Source organism: Haliotis asinina, chromosome 8, assembly GCF_037392515.1.
Source record: "Haliotis asinina isolate JCU_RB_2024 chromosome 8, JCU_Hal_asi_v2, whole genome shotgun sequence".
NCBI classification, from domain to species: domain Eukaryota; kingdom Metazoa; phylum Mollusca; class Gastropoda; order Lepetellida; family Haliotidae; genus Haliotis; species Haliotis asinina.
Window position 1 is genome coordinate 61362119 of NC_090287.1, and position 17137 is coordinate 61379255.

Sequence of the window (17137 nt, forward strand, 5' to 3'; positions counted from 1 at the left end):
AACAAATACACATGTAAGAAATAATTACTTCCTTGAATCTTATAATGGCCATGAGCTAGTGTATGAACTTTATCCCACAAAACATATGTCTTGTCGTTAAAGCAACTCAAACTAATTTTGTTCACAGCTACGTTGTAGAGCTGGTGACCTTTGCTCAGAATGCTGTGCATATTGTGTCTATATTGTACCTCAATAAAGAGAAATTGTTTGTACATGGAATGTCTAAGTTACTTCTTCATCACGGTTCTGGACACACCCTTAGTCGTCTGTTTTTCTTTTCCATTATGAAAAAGAGAATACATTTTTGGTCTCAATCCAACAAACTGTTCAAGGGCCCAGCCCCAACTTCGTCTTTGAACTTTCCGAAAACTTTGATATTTTGTACAGAATACAGAGGGTGGGAGGGGTTATGATTGCTTGTGTCAAATAAATCAGCATGCTTCGTTATATCGGCATACAGGTTTTCTGTCTAAATGTCATAACACAATGAGTCTGTGTCGGTAAAACACAAGTTTCAGGTGTACAGCCACGAGATCAGGATTTAAGACTTTATAGGTCTCAAAAGTAGGCTTAACACAAAGTTTTCTGTGTCTTTTAGGGGAAGTGACCAATTCAATATTAACATGCTTCCTCACATTCATCATTGCCAAAACATGGGTTATTATATAGCTTGATTCATTCTTTGCTTTTTTCGTTTCTGTGTATTAAAAGAATGTAAGGTCTTAACCATGGTGACTGTTGGAACTGGATTGCTCGATGAATTTTGGTCAACTCTAGTCCCTGCTTCAAATAGAACTGTAAGTTCCTGTAGTGTACGACACCGTTTTGTTTATCATACAGATTTGGGACTACTTTTTTAACAGGTTGTCCCTTGATATAGTATTTTTCTCTTAACTGCAGTGAATGAGGAGAAACCATGCTTTTTGTTACTGCCATGGACTCTGGGGCTAGGGGATAGTCATTCATTCGTACCTACTCGGATCATTCCGGCAAGCAGGTTACGGAAAGAGGCGAGTAGTTACGAATGGATAGTCACTGTGACTGTCATGCAACTCGTGTGGATACTCTAGGTCAACTTCCAAAATGTATCCAGTTTTAGAATCGTGAGAGATGCTCTGTATGTTACGTTTGTCAAGTTTGTCAATGTCATCTGGAGTCATCCATTGGAAGTCTCGCTCAGGCAGTGGCTGGGTCATGGCATGACCATACAGATGGATGATTAGCATCCTAGTACATGATATACAAAGAGGGGGGGGGGTGTCGCTGGGTCTGAAATCCTTTTTCAGATAAGGATTGTTAGCTCCGGTCTTGATTTCCCCTCAAGCCTTGTTCTATCATGAGATGCATATCCAAATTCGTGAGTAGCTCAAGCCTCACGTTTCCCATCTTTAGCATAGCATTCAGACCCATCCCTGGCAGTGTGTAATAATGGGCAGGGTCGAGGTGATAGTATTCTAAAGCCATGTCCCTAAAATTCACAAAAACGCCTGCCAACAATAACACATCCTTTTTCATGTATAAGTCATGATAGTCACCCATTGTCTTGAAAACGAAAGTAGACCATACCTGCTGTGCATGAACATAATCACTGTCTGAAATATGACAGTCACTTAAAACATTAGAAGAGTCATGTTAGGAAGGAGACAATTCATCTGTCATTTCATCATCCATGGAATCATGGGGATACAATACCTTTCTTAACAGACACTGAAATTGTTGCTGGTCTAAACACTCGTGTTTCAGATTCTCAAATTTGGAAGAACCTTCAGCTTTCAAATTGTCTACCAATGTTTCTAAAGATGCATTTAGAAACTGAATCGAATCAATAGATCTCAGATTGCCGACAGAGAATGATATGTAATTTTCCATGCTGTTTGCCAAACATTGTAGTTTTTGCTTGATAGATTTATCCAGCTTTACATGATGAGATGACTGTCATTCTGAAATGTTTGCTCTTCATCATCAGTGATTCTCATTGGTGCCTCCTGATCTAACAGTTCTGCAATATGTTTCTCTTCCTCCAGTAGACATTCAGTGAAGCGTTGAATAGCGTTGGGGCCTCTGTAAACTACACATGGTTTATAATAGTCAGGGTTTGAACATACAACCTTGTAACAGAATCCTGAAGGCTCACGTTGTTGGTAAACATTGGTGTGTGACGTGTTTGGATTAGATTGACAGCTGCTAACTTTTCAGGTAATGCTTTCGAAATCTGCATAGATTAGAAACGGAACCCTTAGCTGTTTCTGAAGACTTTTAAACTTAACCCATTTCTCATCATAGCTGCCTGGTAATCTAACTTTCTGTAGGCCATGAGAATAACGGTAGTACGGTTTATGTTTATCAAGCAAATTTTGTCTACTGAAGCCATGAAGACAGTGTTTACAGTAAAATGTCTGATGTTGATTCTATTCCCCATCAAACAAAATGTCTCTTTTCTCCTGCACTTAACAATAATAAATCTAATTCCTTTAAAAAGTTGCACTTGCTAACATTGAGTGGGAAACACCATCGTTATCACCCTCATAGCCAAAAACATTTACTGAGATATCATTTTGCTTTTCAAATTTGTGAACTTGTGACAGAGGCATAGGTATGTAAGTTCCCTCTAGATTGAAGTATTTTTCAAACTAAATATACTTTCCAACTCTGTTAGCATTCTGTTTCCAGTAAACAGGATAGAGGGCTGCTAACACTGACCACACAAAACATTTATTATCCCCATTTTGGATATTCATGACAGCCTTCTTTTCCTTCAGATAATTTGGCAGGGGATGTAACTACTGGCTGGTAAGGGAGCATACTCGGCCATGTCCACTTCTAAGTGAACAATGTGATCTAACAATCATCCCCTACCTTCAACCTGAAACTCCTGAGTAGCAGTATAGAGCGTTTGATAGGCTTCTGAAATTTGATCTGCTCTTTCAGAGATGTTTGCAAGAACATGCTCTGCAAAAATGCTACCATTATTTTCATAGTATTTATTTCACGTTCAGTGTCTGAAACCATTTCATACCTTTTTTCTCTAATAGGAAATCATGCAATAGTGTTTCAATATTTTTTTCTCATCAGCGAGAAATTGTAAAATATCCACAGAACTCATCTCAGTGGGAGTGAGAGTCGCTGTGGAGACTGACCCCTCTAGAACCTCCACTCGTCTGCCACTTACCTGATGTCTTCTCTCTTCATAACACCCCAGTCTTCTTACACAGCTATCATACTGCTGTACACTGCTCCCAGAATATAACCATGTCATGTCAATCAACCAATTAAGGCATGTGTATCGTAATTCTCATGATAACCGGGAAAAAACAACTTTTGTTCCAAAACCATTAACAAATGGCATCATCTCCAGTTTGGCATTGCAGTAGAAGATACAATGGCAGTCCGAGACCACTTTCAAGAAAGCCCCCCTGGAAAGCTTTATTTCACAAATAAAGCATTTGTCAAGCCCTTTGATCTCGCTGCCATTGTATAGACTACTTTTGCATGCGTAAACAACGTCCTGGTCACTGTTACCGCGAAACAGTACTTTCCTGGTCACGTGTTGGCTTTATGTCATGTTGACAGAAAAAATCAATATTTACTAATTGTGCCATATCGCACAATTTGTAATTCCTCTACCATGAACTAGCACTTTCCTGATCACGTGATGGCTTGCACTGAAACAGATTAATCTTTCTTATCCCGTGTTCTATGTACGTTTTTTAATCATTGTCAGTAGACTTGGACTTGATATCTTGTTTCCTCTTATGGTACTTGTTGAGTTCAGAGAGGATTAAACAAAACTCCTCTTCCGAGATCTTACTGTCAGTGAGTGCAGTAGACATATGCTCACTTATCGTGTTCAGCTTTGCTTCAGTCATATTTCAATGCCTTGCAATGCAGTCTGCAGGACACAAACCTAAACATCAGCCCTGCTAACCCTACCACGCCAGCTGTTATTTCAATACCTAGCTCTATAGGTACAGCCACAGTGGTGGCCAACACCCCAACACCCGTCACCCCATGCTGGTAGTCATAAGGGCAGTATTAGCCCCATACACGATATTGAAAGCTCTATGGTACTTCTCATATAGTGTGTCGCGGTCTTGTTCTTGTTGCTATTATGCATCACATAACTGTCTCAAGCGGAACATATATATCTTAATTGTGTTTTACTTAAGTTTTTATCAATGTATACCCATGGAAAAATTTAAGGGAATGCATGAAATAGCTGTGACTTTTAATCTTTGAAACAGTAAGAGAAAAGTTCATACAGATGAAAAGGCTTATGTCAAGTGATGAAAATCAATATCGGGTGTGTCCCCCATGTCTCTGGAGAACTGCTTGGCATCGTCGTGGCATGCTGTGAATGAGTGTACGAATGGTACCAATTGGAATTCTATGCCATTCTTCCTGGAGAGCCACGAAAAGTTCATTAAAATTGTTGGGATGAACAGGTCTGTCCCGAACATTGCGGCCAAGAACATCTCAAAGATGTTCAATGGGGTTAAGGTCAGGACTTTTAGCCGGCCATTGCAACATCAGGACACCTGCAGCCCTCTGTCTGTCCCGACAAACATGATCGTTGTGAGGGCGGGCATTGTCATGCTGGAACTCGAACATTCGACCTACTGTTCGCGCAAAGGGGATCACAATTGGGTTCAAGATCTCATCACGATATCATACACCTGTTATCCTGCCATCAACATGCAAAAGATCTGTTTTGTGGTTAAAGGTAAACCCGCCCCACGCCATAACAGAGTCCCCTTCATAACGACCATGCTGTTTGATTGTGCAGGCACAGTGACGCTCCCCAACGCGTCTCCAAACTCAAATTTGACCCTCATTATGGTCTAGTGTGTACCTGCTGTCATCACTAAACATGGTGTTTCTCCATTGACGTACGGTTCTTCCTCCATGGTTCTGTGCCCACTGCAGTCTCAAGTGCTTGTGTTGCTCAGTCATGTTGATTCCAACCAATGGACGGCGGCTTTTTAGTCCAGCCGATGTAAGACGATTATGCACTGTATGTGAACAAACGTTTGTTCTTCGCTTGAATTCCATATTGATTTTGGAGGAGGATTTGAACCTGTCTCACAAAGCAATAAGGCGTAGGGTCCGGTCATCCCGTAGGGTGGTTTTCTTTTTCCGTGCCCGACCACGCCTCATTTTGACGTCACCAGTCGCTCTATAGAGATTCCAGAGTCTGGATATCACGCTGACAGACTTGTGAAAAGTTGTTGCAACCTGTCGTAATGAGCTTCCTCCATTAACCATGCCCAATGCCTCCCATTTCTGTGCCAAAGTTACGTACTGTCTCGCCATGTTAACACCAGTTAAGCTGCCCTGAACAATCACCAAAAGAGTTCTTTGACGTGCTCTTATTCCACCACCAAAGCGACTCCTCTCCAAGACACAGGACTGTGCATAATGTTCTCCCACGCGTCTATAGGCATGTTGTCGTCCATCACTATGGGAAATGTTAAACCTGGGCTCATCTGTAAAAACAACATTTCTATACCTAAACAAGGGTCTGATTTCGGCACCACATTCGACGAGCTTGTCGATGACGTTGTGTCAGGATAGTCATACGGCGGGACGTCGTGGTCTAATCCTGTGATGATGTAAACGTTGTCGAACTGAGTTGGGGTAAATACGGCAAAGACCTGGGATGGTCCCGGACAGCCATCACTGCCATCATCTGAAACCTATGGCGAAGATGGGTTACCCTTATCCATCTGTCCTGTCTTGGTGTTGTTACACATGGACGTCCAGAACGTGGCCGATCGGTGACGTCATTTGTGTTCTGGAAGCGTCTCACCAGTGCAGAAATGGTGGCAGTGGAAATGTGCAACCACTCGTCGATGAAACATTCCCTCGCAGATCATGTCAATGGCCTCATGACGTGCAGAAGTTAGCCCTGGCATACTATGCGTTTCAAAAGCCGTTTAGCTGTTTGAGTAATCGCATACCCTATCGACCCAGCCTTGCACCCAGGTCCGTATGACCTATGCAGTGAAACACAAACCTTTGGAGAAATACTCATTCCTCAGATTGTTCGATCACACTCGTGCAATTCTCGTTTCAAGGTTACCTTAACGTACTGACGCGACAAAGAAAGGCTTTCAAAACACATCGAAAAGCAATATGGTCTCTATACATGCAATTTCAAATAACACTAACGTCAAAGTGTGCTTGTCAGATGAGTCCCATAGATTTATATAATCATGAAAGCAGACGTGCACTAACATGTCTCCTTACTGACATCATTGCACTTACGCACTGCCGCACATTCATACAACACTGTCCCCCTGGAACAACGAATTTTCGAGGGATATAGAAACGAGTTCCGTCCGTCCGTCCGTGCGTGCGTCACACTTTGAAATATATCTGCTAAACTATTCGCCACAGCTTAACCAAATTTGGTACACTCATGAAGCATAATCCATAGATGTGCCTTTTGGGGGAGATTTAGATCCAGATATGAGTTTTATTTTTTGTGTTTTCCATGATTTAGTCTGTGACTATAAGGATGCCATTTTGTCCGGAGCAGATCTCCCTAACTATATATCTTTTAGATGCGCCATTTGATAGTTAGACCTAGATAATAATTTTATTTTAATTCATTTATTTATATTTTGTGGTTTCTGAGGCAACAATTTCGAATTTTGCCTGAACTTAGTGGTTGTGCTCTTCTCAGGAGCAGAACTTTAAAACTGGTCATTTTTCTTCACCAAACCTGGCACATGGATAGGTCTCGTTGTGTACTAGTGATTTGGAATTCTGACTAAAACATTTTTTGTGTCTCTATGCCAGAACGTTTAGCTCAGATAGAATTTGGAGGTAGTGCGACTTTCTGGAGTAGAAGGTAAAAACCTTTCAATAACCCTTTTCCACTTTGCCATATACACACCAAAACATTTGACACAATCATAACTACTGGACATATGTGTCGAGAGTATTTTGCCATTGCGGGGGATACTGATGGCTGTGTCTTCTTGTTAAATCAATATCAGATACGGGGCAGAGTTGTGTGGGGATTTCAGGAAAGAAGTGTTGTTCATAAAGCGTGTAACAGCTTTTGTAAATTTGTTATAGGGGTAGGTAAACATGTATCAAGTAATGCTGCATTAGCAAAATGTGGAAGATACAGTAAGAATATTGATTATGATGTTAGATGTATTACATTTTGGTGTAAACTATTAAGAATTTCTAATGATCGTTATGCCAAACAATGGTATAATTATATACTGAGACTGAATTCTGTTGCTAGGATTACCTGGGTTTCTAAAACACGAAAGCACTTAAATGTGTAAGCACTTGGTTATGTTTGGCTTTCCCAAGATATCGGAAATTTACCATCATTTCTATCACTATTTAAGCTGGGATTAATTGATTGTCCAAGGCAAAATATCAGTAGCAGTAACATGGAACCATCCAGTCTTAAAGTCCAGTCTTGTTTTAAAAGTATTTTATCATGACTGTCGCTTGACAATCATATTTTAAGAATTAATTTAAGAGACTTAAGAAGATAGTTATGTATGTTAAGATTCAATGCATTACCGTTAGAATGTAGGAAACTATAAACTCAGATTATTTTGTAAGATGTGCAATAGTAACAGAAATGAAGATATGGTCCACTTCCTATTTGAATGTGATATATATGCCCCGCTACGAAAGGTGTCGCCTTTGTATAGCCACACACAGACGATACATCAAGGCTGGTCTAGAGTCATAACACATCAGTCCGTGGTGTAAGTAATGATAGTCAATCGCTCATTTACTCTCCAGATATCGTAAGCGCTAATACTCTTGGGGAATTAAAAATAAACTAAAAGGACACAACACAATCCACTCCAGACTTCGGCTTGAGTGTAGCGATCTAAAATCGAGATACGTTTACCGGATATATTCTCTTCAACAAAAAAAGAGAAGTAACTATACATGTTGTTTGGAGTTTATTCAAACATGACGTCATTGCTCAGTTACTGTAAAATCATCACTTTACAAATTTCTAAATCATCCAGAAAGTGTTTGGTGAAACCACAGAGGACTATTGAAGCCACTTGGTCAGGAAAAAATGGCAGTATCTCGTGTGTTTCCACCATGAGAATCGATGAGAGCGGTGCCCCAAAGAAGAAAGGAAATGACGTTATGTTTATTCTCTTGCTAAAGTGCAATGTTCAGTTCGTGTAATGTCTGAGGTGACGGATTACGTCGTTCAAGAGTATCCCATGGATGGGATATAAATCGGGTGATCGACAAGGCCAAGGTAACACCTGAACACTGTTTGGCTGGAGGAAGTCCTGTGAAACACGTACAAGGTACGGTTGAGTATTGTCATGTTTCCGCTGATATTGATGAAGAGAACGACGTGACGTTGAACTGGTCTTCTGACAAAGAGTCAGCGTGGCTTCCCACAACCAATAGCTAACTGTGTGGTTTGGTCCTGAGATTTGGTCCATGGATCTGGATTTTTGTGGAAGATGATGCGGCCCTTGTGTTTGAACTAAGATGTCTCAACAGCATGTAGACATCCTGGGTGGCGGTGGTAACTCTAAGTCGACCAGAATTTGGTCTGTCATGAACACTCCCAATGTTGGTGTATCGGGTCCATAGGTTTGACATGGTCTGTCAGGTAACCCTAAAGTGCCTTGCCCCTTCATGCTGCGATGCCCGTCCTCGTAAACGGCCGATGGCGTTGTCGTTAATCTTCTGTCAGTCTTTTCATTATCTTGTCGTCTATAGAGGCTTAAAGCATTGCATGTCAATTGTATTTCAAAGCCCACAGCCATAGCTTTAGCTCAAGGTGATACACAATTTCATGAAGCAAGTGCATTTCATGTAGGGTACGTTTTACCGATTCACTACAGACGTGAGTGTAATGTAACGGGCCTTTTTTCCACGTTTCAGTTTTCAAACGTTTTTGTCGTCAGCAACCATTCCCTCACATTTTGGGTAGCAGCATGGATTGGTTTGTGTCAAATATTTTTCTAAAATTAAAACTTTTCCTATGTATAGTTTCCATTTTTGAAGAGTATATATCTGATAGTCCTGAATGTAACTGGGGGCATCACACCTCATCATTTCTTCAACATCTGTCCCATATTGAACGACATAGGATTAAATGCATGCTAGAAGATTTAATTTGCCTTCAATCTTACATGCTCGATTTCATTAAGTGGCATGTTAAGAAGCAGGCGAATGAGATAAGGCCAAACTTCATGGATGAACAACGTTTTTATACAGATGATGCAACATTTCGATACAGATTCCTGTATCGTTGTCAAGCCAGTATGTCACTTGTCTTATATGGTCATTCAGGCTCATCAGAACAGGTAATCTGGACAGTTAATATCTGCACATAACTGTATCACGTCTTCCCACACATTCTCGCAATTTACCTAACCCATTTCATTGCATATGCCGTGCCTTGATATCTTGATAACAGCAACTAAATTTAAACTTTACCGATTCTTTGCAAATTGTCGCACAATATATCCTCTGTAATGACTTGTACATGCCTTTTATGTTTGCACCCAGCTCATGTGTACATCACTAGCTGTCATTATGATTAATACTGTTGTATCATCGTAAAGGATCGGCATTGATATAAGTATGTTAATGCTTGTTTGTCAATCCCGTCATGGTCACATGAATGAATATGTTTGAAGCATTTGCTCGTGGATTCTTTTCCATCTGGCAATATATCTTCCAAGGTACCCGTGAAGGGTTTAGATGACACATCTTCGCTTGTGTCTCGCGAAGCCATATAACATTATTCAAATTTTCCAACAATGCTGCAAGAACTCATATATGGAATTTCAGTGACATCAAGCGACGAGGCCATGCCTGCATCAATGTACAAGGTGGACATTCGTTACTGACCACTTGACTTTGCTTGTAACCCACTTTTTGTATTGTGGCCTATTTGCATGTGCCAGGTACACTGTTCTTGTTTTGAATATTACCATAACTCGAAACACTTATCTTTTCATGTCATAAGATTTTATTTGTGGCAGTTATGGTTACAGATCAATGTTTTTCACGAGCAGTCTTTTTTTTAGAGTATCCTGATACGGTTTTGTCAGTAGACTGACATTCTTTTCATCAATGTCAGTTATGTTTAGTTCTTCAGTCTACTGATACTGAAATGTAAGACATCGTAAAGTGTATTCTCACCTTTGGAAACCCCGCCTTGCTGAGTCTGTCACCAAGAACTTTCCCTATTCCTGGTAGTTTAGTTACAAGCTTATCTCACATTGGCTCTGATACAAAGCTACGGTGTTTTTGAGTTGTCGAGGGTGGCATCCCTCCAGATGCTGTAGACAACATCCTGACCTGTTATCAGATGACATTCACTTGTAAATAGCAACCATTTGTTTAATTGTCATTCCTTCTTGAAATCACAAAATCATGTTCGTTTTCTTATTCTTATTTTTATCTTTTTATTGTTCCGAGAAATGCTGATGCTCTATTTTGTGGCCAGTCAATAGAACGTCTTGGATACGACAAACCAGTGATTGATATTGTGAGCAATGATCAACAGTGTTGGAGTAGGATACCACAGTGAACTATGAACTACTACAACCAACTCGGGTTGCTAGAGACTTATCCTAACACCAGAATCCCTCAAGGGTAAAATATTATCCAATGCAAAACTCGGCATCACTCGCCCTTCCAAGTGACCATGGGTGTTTCTCATAGACCCAGAATCCCGACAGGAAACAAACACTGACAACTGTGTGATCTAAGACGACTGCGAAACTTAATGGTCTACAGTGATTTATTGTCCTTCTTGAAAACAGTCAAGATAAAATTTATTATTACTCGCCCGTTGAAGATACTGCAGTGCAATATTTTTACGGAAATATTGCATTAGTGTAATACCTCTTGACGTATAACGTCAAATTGGTTCAAAGTTGTGACGTCACAATGCTAATGCCGATGTGGCAATTTTACTAGCCCTTGCTTACTAGCTGAGAGTGATCACACTGTAGGGAATTTCGCGGCACTTTCTGTCAATTTATGTTGGCAAGTAATAAACAGAATACTAAACTCGCTTCCGTGAAATATCATTTTTATTAATATCGTTAAAGATTTAGTATCACACTCGCTTTCGCGCGTTTGATACCAAACCATTAACTCGTTTAATAAAAATGGTATTACACGGAAGGTCGTTTAGTATCCTCTATACGTGACACCCCATGCACGTGACACCCCATGCACGTGACACCCCATGCACGTGAATGGGGCTACTGTATTGAAAATTGGCATTCCCATTTGTAGGGGTAGTGAGATAGAAAAATGGTGGTGCGTTCATTAGATGTCTGTCTTTGAAAAGTTTGTGAACGCATACACTTCCAATCCAAAGTGAGAGTTCAGGTTCCACTACATTTTGTGAAGACTGTATTTGGGAGAACGGATTGTAATTTCAGACATGTTGGTCTGTTGATGATTCTAAGCTTCCAGTCAAACGTAGACAATGATCCTCTATAATTCATCATTCAAATCTAAACAAACCTTTCAGAATTTAGAAAAATAAAGATGGAATTTCAATGCTGTGATATTTCCGCGATGATATAGTAGATGTGTGTTTTTGTTATAGCTGTCCCCATTACGTCGTACTGAACATTACTGACTGTAATTTCCAACGTGTTGGCCTGTTAAGGATTTAGCCTGCCCCAGGCAATATAACAGTTAGAAATCGTCATACATTGTTTAGAGCTCTTTGGTCAGGACAACCTGGAGTTTACATCGCATTTCACTAAAATTCCGCCCCAAATACTTTTTATATTCATTTGAATCTTTTGTAATACCAAGAAGATTTATCAAAAATTTATGCCTAGCATGTCAGACGGTTCGCACATATAGAGAATGAGATCGATATGAGCGAGTAATCAGCTTCTGATAACGTTTAGAGTGTGCGAAATGCGAAACAGTAGATGAATACAAGGAATAGTCACCGGGATATTTTTATTTTTTTATTAGCTTTTTATATCATCAGTGACTCATGATGATGCAATGATACAATTTGACTGGCATCCGGCATATTGCGACGGGTCTGCGAGCATGCCACATTATTTTGTCAAATCTTTGAAAGAACTGGGAGATTCTTAGCCTAACAGCACTAACCTACACTTACCTTCTGAGAAATACATGTTCCTATTACAAACTGATTGTTTATTGTCGTATTATCATATCTTACCTTTTACTTGGTTTGATGGCGCAAAGACGTATGTTTAATCAACACAACCGGGTCCTTGGGTAAGTAACGAAGGTATTGCGCATGCTCAAGATGAAATAAAACAACAAGCATGACATAAGACAGGGGGTGCATGGTTGGGTGGGGTCTCCGAGCTATAATAATTAAGATTTCTCAACAACATAAGTTATTCCTATTGGGATTTTTACTACAGTGCAGATATGGTCACTGTAACTTTGACTAGGAGCAGGGAGTTTTTATACAGTTTTAGATTATCAGTCAAGTTTGAACCAAGTCAAGTTTGAACTGGTTCTTTTGATGTCAGTGTGACCCTCTTGTTTCAGATCAATAATTTGTTGAATACAGTCACACCTCCCCGTTTCATTGAAATGCAATTCACATCAGTGCTTTCTCTATACATCCAGTATAGCCTACCTGGAATGAACTCATCCATTGTCAACCCAACACAATAACGAGAAAGCGTTCGATTCAAATCATTGTGTTTCATACCAGAAACCGAAAAGAATGTTAACATAGTTTCATTTTTCAACCTTCCGTTGCATTTATAGAGGTAACTGAACACCATTTAAGCACGCATAAATTTATTTACAACTATAAGTAAGTAAATATATTAAATTAGGAAAATTAACGTTATTTTTGTGGGGTTATTTTTAAAAATTTACTTCATACCTTCCACATGTTTTAAATGTGTCGGACGTATTTCTTGTTGAACAGTCTGTTGTGGATATTCCTCATTTAACTATTGTCTATGTTATTCCGTCTTATTTTGTTTAGAATGGAGAGCACACAAGAATTTCAGAACACCATGCAAGCTCAAAAAGTCATTTGGCATAGCTTTACTGTATGTGTTCAAATCTTTTTATGTATAATATGCTGCACGCGCGATGGATTTGCTGCATCAAAAACATCAATGACGCTTCTAAAATGAACAAACGGTGCCTTAGATCCTGAAACAAACGTTTATTAAAAATACGAATTCTTTCACAGAGAACCTCTGTATTACATTTAAAAAGTGTACAATTTGTGTAATTACACGCCATTCCGCTGCAATGGGTAGCACAACATGAGTGAAAACTATAAAACGCGTGTTCTTTTGTATGAGATTTTTAATACTGGTTTAAACAAATCGAAACTGTTTGATATTCTCAGGCAAAATAAAACGAAACACAGTCAAACTCACAACATTAGAAATTAGAAATATTCATAATGATCTCTAAATCGAATGTTTCATATTGATGGTTCACTTATTGATACTTATACTATTTACGTCAGTTGTGATCAATATTATTGCCTGATCAATATTATTTGTGGATTATATGTAATGGAAGTGAAGACAGTTGACTATTTATCATTTAACATGACATTATGCTGATACAAGATTCACACCATGCAATGTTGAGGAAGATGATCTAGTGATATCAACAAATCGATACATACATTTGAACGTTTTTCAAAGATGATCTCGAATGATATCTTCTTTGTTTCTCAGATGTCACAAATTGTTTAATGTCACAAAATGAATTTTAGGTATCATAAAATACATTTTAGATGCTATAAGTACAATTTCAGATCATCTGTATTTCATGACATCGATACTTATTTCGTGACGTCATTAAACTGATATAAATTTATGATTATTACTATTGATATAAGAACACAGAAGGTTTTACAAGAATAATAGTTAGGAATACTTAGGGGTTGTATGTGTAAAGGTCGCCAAGAAACCTTCGCATAGAGCATGGGGAGCTGTGTCTCTGGTTCGTTCGGCTGCAGTTTAGCATGAACATCCTACTTAGTCACGTTGTACTGACGTCGAGGAGACCAGACCTTGTTGCACCCATTCTTGCCGTTAGTTTTGTCTGCTGATTTCAGTGTTAGAGCTACGTACTTCACGAAGAAGGGGTTTCTAAACTCTGTTTGATTCAGAAACGGGCCGTTTTATTTCAGATTTTATCATTGTACAAAACTGCCACATAAATAGAAATAGTGCACATGTTTATCATTTACTAATACCCAACAGCTTTCTCATATTTGAAAATTTTCCGGACTCCACCAAAAAAGTTGTTTAAGAAACTATTAGCATTGAAAACGCACAAGTTGTCTGTCGAGGCGGGGTGAAACTAGTACAAACGATTACTTTGTCAAACCAGCCCAATTCTAATTTCTTCAATACAAGATAAATACCAAAACAATCGATACACCCTGAAGAATATTTATTCAAACAATATAGTAATTTTAGTGTTGAATAACACTACAGAGGGCAGGTCATAAATAACCAATGGATTACCAGGAGAATAATGACCACTGTTCACACACAGCAGAGAAGTCTATAAATCAATACTTATAGCTGTGTCATCACAACTGTGTTATAAATGTAATTTAACTCTCTTAAAATCAGACTATCAAGATCTCTCATAAGAAAGTGCAGCTTAAATATACATCAAAAGTTGTGACTTTGATGTGAATAACGTTCATAAAATATGACTATGTGATCATCTGAAAATTGTGTGTATAGGTTTCTATAGGTATACATGTATACGCATAAATATACGCCGTGTCAAAACGTTACTTTGACATGGACTTTTGTTTTGATAATCTTGTAAATGATCGTTTGCATCTGAATCAGACAAAGAGAGTCTTAAAATGGCTAAATAAACTTAATCAATCAGTTGCTATTCGAAATGCTTGAAACTTACAACAAGCATGACATATTTGAACAAAGGTGGTCAGCAATATTCACTTTGAAAGGCGAGACTATCAGACGCTCAGTATTTCGACGCTGTGAAGTTTTATATCAAGATGCGCAGAAGTCAGGAAAGCGTCTCCCCATCATTCTGCTACGCTTTAAGGAAAATGACTACAAGTATGCTTCGTTTATGACCACGAAACATGATCGTGCTCCTGAATTCAACGTCCATGGAAACATCATTTGACACGTATGGGGTTTGTTTGCGGCAAAACAATTACGTTACAGACTGTCCCTGTTGTGGTCAGCCACAGTAACAGCATCACATTAAAGAGGAAAAAAACGCCCTTAATCCCTTAGGTGAAACAAATGGAAATTGGAATAAGTTAATATCAATTCATGAATATATACACCCAATTTTCTTACAATGAATGTCTAACACTCAGTATAAGAGCTACATGGAACCTTTGTTTGCCAGGCTAAACAGGTCACACTTGACCCCTCTTTGACGTAATTGGTGCAAGAAAGCGGTCTAGCATGAAGGATGGGAAATAAAAGCAAAACGTCAATGCTGGGGAGAACCACGTTAGAAAAGTGTGTAAAGATACGAAAGGAGAACTAGAACTGAAAATGTAAGCAACAGGATGGCAAACAGTTTTCACTTTTATTAAGAAATGAATGAAGATATTTTGAATAGAATTGAAGATATCTTGAATTGACTAGAAGACATATTGAAATGAATTGGAGATATATTGAATTGAGATAATTGTAGATATCTCCAAATAAAATTCATGACGTGGCGAATTGAATAAAGGATATGTTAAATCATTATAATGATATCTAAGATAAATTGCTGATATCTTGAACTGAATTAGAGGCATCTTGAAATGAATTATACATATCTCAAAAAGAGAAAATATATTGAGGAATTACTGATATGTTAATTGTCTATAGATATCTTGAATTGAATTGGAGATCTCTTGAAATTGATTAAGGATCTTTTAGATACAAACAAATTCAAGATACCTTAAAATACTTCGGGTTACATATCCGTAAATACTTCCGGGTCGGAAAATGGCTGTCTATGGCAAGCCATTTTCACATTTATTAAGAAATTATAGATAGCCGAAATTGATTTGAAGATATCTGGAATTGAATTGAAGGTATCTTGAATGGACCTGAAGATATCTCGAATTGAGATAATGTTAGATATCTCCAATAAAATTCATGACATCGCGAATTGAATTAGGGATACGTTGAATCATAATAATGATGTCTTGAAAGAAGTGATGATGTCTTGAAATGAATTAGAGATATCTTGAAATAAATTAAAGATATCTCAAACACGGAACCCCTTGATACCAAGCTTTCCACAGACTCCATCATCATTCTCACTAAATCCTGTATAACGTCTACCTACTGGGGAGACAACACGGTCTGCCCATGGGATCCCCTCTTTCCCCAGTTCTTACTGAAATCTACATGACCCATTATGGAGGAGAAACCCTGGGCCCCTATCCATCCTGTCAGCTGGTATAGGCAGCTGGATGATACCTTTGATATCCTCGGGAAAGACCAAGACCCCACCTCACCCACAATCATTCAATCAATGATATTATATACCATCGGTCTATGAAGTGAGTGAGTGAGTGAGGGAGTTAATATTTAACGTCACATCGGCAATATTTCAGCCATATGGTGACGAGAACATTTAACAATCATAATATACTATATGTAGATTATAAAACCTGTCAACGAAAGACAGTAAAACAACCAGTTAGTCACATCTAGCCACAAATTAAAAATACACATATACCACGATTAAAAACAGTGGAAAGTCTAAACGTACATGGAATGTTTTGGGACTTACGTTCCGTCTCAGGAGGACAATAATTTTACAATACTTCAACCCCCTTTGAGGGTACAGCCACTAAAAATTCTAGTTACTAATCTAAAGTAGCAATTATTAAAATATATCTATCTATAGAACATATTACAATTCAACAATGAAATCAATTTCCTTTAAAAAACCAATAATTAAATGAGCACTGACTGTGTTAAAAAGATCGTTAACGGTTTTTACTATAAAATACCTATCCCTTATGATGGAGAATTCAACACTGTCAGGCAGGATATGCTTGACCGTGACTCTCTCATCACAAGGGATACAAAATGGGGGATTTTCACTTTTAACAGGCATGCATGAGTGTATCTAGTATGGCCAATACGACAGGGTCGTA

The 17137-nt window shown here is 38.7% G+C and overlaps 1 protein-coding gene and 1 pseudogene across 1 annotated transcript in view; both read right to left on the reverse strand.

Moving 5' to 3' along the window:
- The window catches only part of LOC137294676 (barrier-to-autointegration factor-like), a 95236-nt gene that overhangs the window by 16585 nt on the left and 61514 nt on the right, over window positions 1–17137 (reverse strand). The window lies entirely within an intron of this gene.
- Window positions 2419–3256, reverse strand: LOC137294254 (uncharacterized; annotated as a pseudogene).